We start from the raw sequence: 9690 nt of genomic DNA on the forward strand, positions 1-9690 counted from the left end.
ACTATTGTATTATATTATACTTATATATTGACTATTTTTGCCGTACACGTCTCTATCGATCGCTTTGTAGCCTCTATAATGCCCGACATCATTCTTGTATTAATACGTACAAGGAAACATTTATTTTGACATTATTTTTGGATGGTCTCACACCAACGATTGAGGTAATGGCGTGTGCCATCAACGACAAACCCCTCCGTTATGCTGGTCATGGACAATTTTATCTGCCAAAAAAGATTCTAACGCATTCGTCATATTCTCACTGCATTGTATTTATCGCATGTATTGGAAAATAATAATTTTTTTTATCCAATCGCCCGTTAAAAAAATATTTTATATGACCATATATGTCCATTTATAATGTTTGGATCTAAGTTAGTATCAAAAATTTCCGACAGAGGGCGTATAGTCGCTAAATCTTCTCTTTACAAGAGAGTTAAATCTAAGATGTTAAATTAATAAATAAATTTATAAAATTTATTAATTTGAATGATAGTGAGCGAATTCTAAACAAGTTGTCAATATTGTAATTTTAAAAAATGTTTGAGATTATCGACGTTCTAATTAGCAAATTGTCTAACTCCATTTTAGAGAATTTTCTATTTGTACGAAAAAAAAAATTAGTTCAAAATTTAGTATCACTTTAATATCATTAATATCTAATAGAGATATAATATTTAGGTTTGAATCATTCAAATAATTTATAATTAGATTATTGCTACATCAAAATGTCAAAAAATCACCTTCTAAAAAATAAGGAGTTAGACAAATTGCTAATTAGACCGTCGTTATGAATATACTGTTTTACTCTATCACATATATTGACTTTGTAAAAACTAGACGAAGATGCTAACCATAAGAGTTACTAGTGTTAATACCATTTATTTTTGTTTTGTATGTCAAATATTTGTATTAACTAAAAATAATTTTTTAATTTTTAGTTTGTCTGGTGATGCTGAAATAAATCAGCGAAACGTTGCAATTCTCATAATTTAACATATGCATTTATTGTTCCAATTCCCAAGATTAACTTATTTAAATATTTTAAATATGGACAAGAACTTAAATAATAACGTATAGATATCATTATTTTTTACTCTCTGTGACTGAACCAGTTTTTGTTTAATATGTTTTAATCGACGACTTATTTTTTTTTTTTTCAAAGAACGTATTGAAGAATGAATTTTTTCATTTAATAATACACATACTAGACTCATTTAACTGATGAAAAAATATCAATTACCGTTCTCAATACCTAAGAATAAATACAAAGTTTGGTGACGCAAAAACGATGCACGTGTGTTTGCTAGATTTGAATGAAACCCGGACTTTTGGTTCGTCGCCGACCCTTTGTACTTAAATCACACAGTCACCAAACGACCGCGATGTCACCAAGATATGGTATTTTCCGCGTGATCGCTAGTCTTCTGCCTATCAAAGACCAGTTCTAGTACTACACTAGTCACTAGTGTAGGATGGATTACTGACTCGCGTAAATCCCATGAGGGTTAGACTGTAAAAATGAGCAGGCAGGACAAGAGTTAGCATTGTACAGTAGAGTGATCTACGAAAAAGGAGCACCAGATCAACGTGAGCCACGTGGCTCACGTGTTTGCCGGGTACACACGACTCAGTGTTTAGTACACAGAGCACAATGCTCTATCGGTTACCAAAACAGCGATACCACGCCGGCATAAGCAATATTTATGTCAGCATAAAAGGGTAAGGGCGGACGCTGAAAAAGAACAACTACCACTAGATCTCTCCAGCTCTGCAGGAGTGCCCAGTATATAACATATATAATAGATAATAGCAAAGAAGATGAGCTGAAAGAGAAAATTATAATAGCAAAGTTAAGTCACTGTCAGCTAAAAAAGCAAAGGTTTTGCCAACTATTATCATTATTATTATTATGCTTATAGCACAATATAATAATAATAATAAAAGATAGTTTAACCAAAAGATCGATTGCATGAAATTACGGGTGACATGACTGCTGACGACTCGTGAATTATGATTAACGAGTATTTATATTTATTCATTTGTGGTAACCGACTAAATGAATGGTAATGTAGTAGTTGTATTTCTGTTTGTTAAACTAAAGAGTTGTTGATGGTAATTCTACGAATGGCCGCTCTAAATGTTTAAAAGTAACTCTGTCTCGGTTTCTTATGTAGTTTCACTACATTATTTAACTCTCTTGTAAATGAATAGCCGCCGGTGAATAAGAGTTAATCTTTGGATTTATAGAAACGTCACGAGCTCAAAGAGTAAATCTACAATTGCACGACTCGCAAATTGTCATTGCGAATGAGCTGCTAGAGAAAGAGGGAATTAGGGAGAAGCTGAGCAACTTGGTAGTGCTACTGTTAATACTACTACTGCTGCTGCTGCTTTTGCTATACATTGTATGGATAAGAGTGGATATATAGAGGACGAGTTAGATCACGAATGATGATGACGTAGGATTAGACAGACTGCGCTGGCTCCCACGGAGATCGGCCACCAGGAAATGCCTCCCCAAGCATTACACGACTCTGCCCGAGTAACATCCACTGATGTATACTTTGATGTCTTGTTTATTTATTTTTGTCTGAACGAAATAATATTTGCAGTTAAAGATACATCTCGAGTTATTTTTGTAAATATGTGTATTGAGAATAAATATAAATATATATGTTGAAATTGGTTTAAATGAATAGAAGAATACAAGAAGTTATTATTCGAGCGTAACCAGTCGAGATACGGCAGTGAGCAGTGAGAGTCGAATTAGCCACAGGGAAATGACACAATGGCTCGTGTATTTTTCATAGATCTGAACGCGACCCCTATTTTTTGTCCCCTCGAGTGCAACGGTGATACACATCGCATACAAATCTGTAACTTTTTCAACAGTACTTTGGAAGCAATAAAAAAATCTACATGTGAGTTTTTAGTTAGAATAAAACCTGTTCATTTGAGGCTTTACTTATTCTTTAAGTTTTTATTTAATTTTTTTCTTGTGAAAATGAATATTCTTTAGAAAAGGAGAGAGAAAAGAGTGAAGTAAGAGGCACATCAACGACCAAAGTAGAAAAGTTTTTAAGAACATCGGCAGACTCTTATATATTCTCTAAGAAGGTCTTTAAAACTCGATGTCCGCAACTTTTTGTTCTTATACTATTCGTTCCTCTTGGTTGATTTTAAATGTGAGACGGCGTGACAAGACGATTGAAAGTAAAATTTCAATGCTAAACTTATTCTTAACGCTTATATTATGTATTACCAGTTATTATATTACATGATGTATAGATGTGATTAATGTTACGCACACCCAAAATGATTTGACCGATAAAAATTAATGATCCGTTGATAAAAATAATGGTAATAAAAATAAATTATTGAATTGATAAGATTTATCTGATTATTTTTCATATTAATTTTTTTTTTTCTTTTTCATTGCTAATATTATTATTATAATGGTGATTATTGTACGCGATAATATATCCTAAGGCTGAAGATAATTAATAATTGAGGGCTCGTAGCTCAATGAGAACGAAAGAAAGAGGGTAAAGTGAATTGATACTTAAATTTGGAGTAAATGTTATTCCCTCTCTGTTGAGCCGATATAAATGCTACGCAAGTTCTCGTAGAGTACCGTAATGGCAATTTACGCGTCCCGCGAGACCAGATAACTTCATATCTTCACGGTAATCATTTATTCTCTCAATGGGGGATGATATTGCCAAATTGAATTAGATAACCACGCGCAATAAGTCTTGATGTTAAATTTACCTTTTACTTATTCTTCATACACTTTTTATTTCTTTTAATAATCGTCTGTACGCTGCTTTTTCATTTTAAAAATACTCACTAAATAATTAATTTCACACTTTCTAATTTTTTTTACCCTCTTCAACAATTTTTATGATCAATTTTTTTTTATACAAAAGAGAGAAGCAACACGGGGTACTTCGAAATATATTTAGTTTGTGGAAATTCAAATTAGAGTAAGTAATAAAAATTTTCAACTACAAATTGTACTACCAAAAAAAAAATTAAAATTGAATTTAAAAAAAAATTTTTTAATAAAGTCGAGGCAATTTCTTTAAAATTTACATCGTTGAAAAATAAAAAAAAGAGTTAAATGTAATTATTGGAACATAAAATAAAAAAAATCTTGCTCATCATGTCCATCACGGGTATAAATCCCCGAGTGACTGTAGAACAGTGTTGACGAGCTGGCCCAAGGGAAAACACACGTTTCTGGCAGTACAAGCAACTGCCAGTCGTATGACTGAAAATCACACCCCGCTAAATTGACCTTCCGTTGCTAAATACCCTTTGACGCATCCAACATACAATATACCTATTCTCCAAAAAAGAAAAACTAAATAAAAGGGGCGAAAAACCCGTGACCGGAGAACAGTAGATTGTTCTTTTCAATATAATAATGCCGATCACCATCACAAAAACAGAAAACTTATCGTTGATTGACGATCGGCAACAGCAGTGGCATCAGACCAGTCACGGCAGGACCCCGTTCCATGTGCCGAATCGATCATACCAGATGAACAACTCAGAGTAAGATGAAAAGTTTCACTAATCCACCTTTTATCAGAAATATTTCATTTAATGATTGAGCGATTACTATATCTCTACGTTCATTGTGACTTTTGGATTGTCAGAAGTATAAATATCTATGTCATCGTCCAGATAAATTTACAATGATACATCAGACTTGTACGTCGCTATCAATAACTGAATCTAATGATTTTTCGGATTAAATTAGATGTAAGTTATTTTTAAAATGACGACCTATAATTCATTATTTTTAACTCTTAAAGTGGGAGTAGTTAGTATCAAGGACCAAGTCCCGCATGTTTTTTTAGTCAACTGTTTTGTGTGTAGGGTAAAACACACTAGAGTTGAATGTAGTAGAGAGAACAAAGCGCGTGTTTTGTTACGAGCACACGATCGTCGACACGTGGCCGAGATTAATGTGTTTTGATTTTTAGACTCCAAATTTTATCCGCGCCCCGCATTATAAGCCTTCGCTGTTTTATTGTGTGAGTAGAGAGATTCAATGACGATGCATCATCAGAGCTAGACCTAGGACTGCTGGATGTACATACGCCATTGAGTTTACATTATAAATTGTATAGTGTGTACCTTAAACTGTACAAGGTGCGGGACAGCTCCCAGCACTTTTCATTCTATTGTACATATCATTAATAATCTGTAATTTAACGACAATAAATAAAATAAATATAATAAATTCATTGACACTTTGATAAATACAACAAGTCAAGCTGGTCGTTGAGTTTTTAAAATAATTTATAGCTTCTAAATAAGTTCAGTTGAATATTTAGCAACTGGTGTAGACTTTGCTCGCTAAGTCATGTGAAATAAATATGACAAATTGACACGGAACACTTTGCTTTAAAATGATGAAGGAGGGAGATAATATAATGAGAAGGAGTAAAGGTAAAAATAAAAAACAGTATGAGGATGTTTAATTGACGAGACAAAGGAGCGCGTAGTCGTCTTGTCGGAGCTATTAATTTTGTCGAGTTGGTGACACGATCTTCTCTCAAGCACGAGATAACAAAGCTTCTTATATTATTCTTACTCTCTTATATACACTCGGGCTCTATAACCGAGTCAAAATGATACAGAAGCGATAAAATCACCCGGTAGTGTGAGGTTTTCTTGATGACAATAATGTCTCAGGTTTTTGGTATAGGTATAAGTCAAATTAAGAATAAGCACCTTGTCTTCTCTATTATTTCTTACAAGTATTTATGGTTTTTTTAACGGTGAATTTAAATACCACAGGCAATTAATTAATTAATATAGATGAAAAAATCTTGAGAAAGAAAATGAGAAGAAGTATGCGTGTTAACAGGAAGAATTTAAGGAATCTTTGACTAAAGCAAAGGAGCATTAATAAGAAGAGGGAGACAAGAAATGTACCTAGCAAGTTTTCGAGGACTGCGAAGTAATCTTAGCAGTAAGAGAGGACTGAGGAATATAAGATGAAAATACCTGGGGAGTTAGAATAAGAGAGGTCTTACTCAAACCGCAGGAAACTAAACTACTTCGACTTTCTCTTTCTTCCTCGACAATTCCCGAGCTTTGGCAAATGAGACAGCCCCTGCTTGGATCTTTATGTCTATATCTGTATCTGTATCTCCAAAATATATATATGTATATAATGCCTGGTAATACTTTGGTGCTAAAACTTGAGACTAAGAACCCAGCAAACTGATCTGACTTGTTCAAAATAGTCCGAGTAATTTGCATTAATTTCGCCAATTCATATGCATTAATACTTGCCAAAAGAACAAAGTTTAACTTTATTTTTTAATATCACGATATTGCATATCTATGTACTATAAAAAAAGTAAAGATTCAGACATTAACAGGTTTAAAAATATAACTTTGAGCATGTGATAAAGCACGATGTGTTAATCTCCCAATTAGTGAGAGTAGCAAGTACTCTTGTACATTTATAACGTGAGCTTACACCGCCTCAGACCTCAAATTCGTTTTACCCTCTCATAAGAGCCACAGACAGACAAAGAGACGTGGATGTGTACCCAGCACCCTCATCACGGTTCTACACCCTCAACTGTACATATAATAATACTTGGGTAGCAAGTGTAACGAGAACTTCAGCAGAAGCAAAGTAAAGAGACACAGACGACAGACACTTGCAGCGTCATTTCGATTGGAGGGAATTGAACGCAATAAAAGTCTACTGGCAAGGGCTGGTGGGCAGGAGGGGCTAGCTCTTTCGTACCGGTACTTTTCTTCGGCAAAAGAAAGAGTATAAATACACAAAAGGATGGTTGAGAGTACGAACAAGAGGAAAAAAATGAAATAAAAGATACGAGGAATGAGAAAACGTCTGGGTCACAGCGCCGGTGGCAGAGGACACAAGAGGGTGCTGGCGAAAGGGGGTGGCTGGTTAGTTCTAACCAGAGGTGCTCGGAGATGGTTACGCGATGTTCGAAAGAGGGCAGAAACGATGAACGACCGGAGAGCGAGGAAGAGGATGAGAAGATCCAGGTCTCGCTTTGTCCCCGCGGCTTTGATTTCTTCTCTCTTTACTTTGGTTGGGTACTGGCTCGTGAGAGACAATCGAAAAGGGGACAGAGAGGTTAAATCACGGTATTGGTGAGTTAAAGACGAGGTAGATGGAGATAGAGAGGAAGGTGAAGGCGGAGAAGTAGACGGAGAAGGAAATGCTCGAGTAGACTGAGAGTGAGGAACGATATTTACATCCGATTTGCATACTAGTTGATCCCTATTGCTTCCATCTCTAACCAACGAGACGGGGGTTGGTTTCTCTGCACCACCAGCTCTCTTTGCTCTCTACTGGTACACTACTCGCACTTGCCGCTCTCGTTCTCATTCTCATTCTCTTTATATATGTATGCACGCGTATACCTGGCTTATGTATGACTCAAGTGGTGTACGAGTGCATAGACACACACAACAGATACTAAACAATGAGTACGAGCCCTCAACGGCAAAGCGAATCCGAGTCAAGCGCTGGAGAAGTTAGATCATCCCTTAAATCGTGTCGCAAGCTCGTTACCCTCCCCCTTGCTCACGTACATCGGTTAGTTGAGTACAGAGACCCGAATATAGCTTGTGTTTATAATCTACGAGTTCTGCTTTACAATTTTTTATCAACTTGTCTTGTTATGATACGTATATATTCACCTTTTGAAACATTAACTTTCTACTTGCTTTATACAAACAAGCTATTAAAGTTTATTTATTTTATTTTTAGTCAAATAACGTTTTATTCAAGACCAATTTTATTTTTCCCTACAATCCCCAGAACAAAGAGGAAGAGAAATGAAAATGAGGACTTTTAAATTTAACGATTGCCAGTGGGCGTAATTGAGTCGTATAAATGTCGCTAGCTAATTGCAGATAGAGTACGATTCTTAGAGTTGTGACTATTGAAGAGAGGATAATAAGGCTCGAGGAGGGTGTTTTTTTACAATGGTTGACTCTATGGACCAAAAAAAAACCCGATTTTTTCTTTTTGTTTATTTAAATAACGTACACGGAGAAAATTTTATAGTAGAGTTTATTATCCAGTTATGTTAAAGTCTATTAACTAAATTCAATAGTAGTAAATATTATTTAAATAATTAAATAAACCATCTGAATTGTAGTATTATCCATCCTGATGGTAGCTACTACTATTATGATGGTAATCAGTAATAATAACTGTTATTATTTTAATTAGTTACTACTATTATCAAAATCGTAATTCCTAATATAACCTGATGGTTGCAGTTACCATCAGTAATAATAATAAGTACTATCTAAGCTAGTAAAAAATATTAAAAAAATTAAGAATCTGCGTTACCGTGGATGCATTTCTGAATAAACTAAAAGCAGCTGTAGTGCACTGATAGAAGGATTTATTTGTATTAAATAATACTTGTTAATAGTTAACAAATCAATTATTAGAGACCACTTTTTAGTACTAAACAAATACTTCTTAGTATTTAAAATGATTTGTTTGTATTTAATAAATCTGATATTCATTTATTAAATACTAATAAATCTTTTTAAATACTAGGAAATATTTTTTAAGGACTAACAAATGGTTTCTAATAAATGATTTGTTAAATATTAACAAATTTTTTTAACTATAAACAAATCCTTCTATCAGTGTGCAGTGTAGTGCACAAAAAATAGGTATTATAATTCGGATTGAAATTATATTTATAAATTTTTATTTGTCTAAAACAAGTTTCAACGCCAAATTTTTCAAAAATAATTTGAAATTTCCAAAAAAATCAAAATTTTCAATAAAATTCAAATTAAAAAAAAAGTTATAATTTGAAAAAAAAAAAAAAAAAATTTTAATCCTCAAAAAAATCAAATTTTAAAAAAAAAATTTTGAAGGGAATTTAAAAAATTTTAATATTTCAAAGAAAAAAATGTACATTAGCTAAATTATGGATGTAAATAAAAGATTTAATTAAGTAAATTTATATTATTTTTTCTTTCATAATTTTTACAATCTGAGATGGTTACAGTTACCATCTTTTATTGTAACAGTTATAATTTATAATAATTACAGTTATTATTTTCGATAGTAATCGTTACCATTATTGATAGCAACTATTACAATTGTCAATGATACCACCTATTATTTTGTTACTAATTAATTTTATAACCATTTTCGTTAGTAGGAGTTACTATTTTTGTATAGTAAGTAGTATAATTAATTTTTCTCCGTGTAGACTTTTAGAAAAAAAATAAACTGTGAAAATTTTTCTTTGTCAAGTAAAATGAGCTTTTCAGCGTGTCAATAAATAATTGTCATTGGCGTAAATTGATGCGTGAAAGTCGAAGGAGATACATAGAAGTGTAAGGACTCTTGTAGGCTGATCGTCAGGGTGGCTAAGGTCGTTTGGTTCTTACAACTAAGGGTGAATAAGTAAGTGACTCCTGAAATGCGTTTGTCAGGGTAACAAGATAAAAAACCGATGAAATAAAATTGCTAATGCAAACTTTTTTAGGTTATTAGTTAAATTATTTTTTTCCCACCAATAACCTCAACAGATTATCCATTTTAATTTTTAAAGAAAATTAAACGGTGAATTATTTGCTTACAGATTACACACGACTTCGCAGAACGGGGGAGATTGCTGGGTGGACCCACCCGAGTTC

The sequence above is a fragment of the Cotesia glomerata genome, linkage group LG1, assembly GCF_020080835.1.
Source record: "Cotesia glomerata isolate CgM1 linkage group LG1, MPM_Cglom_v2.3, whole genome shotgun sequence".
Lineage (NCBI taxonomy): Eukaryota > Metazoa > Arthropoda > Insecta > Hymenoptera > Braconidae > Cotesia > Cotesia glomerata.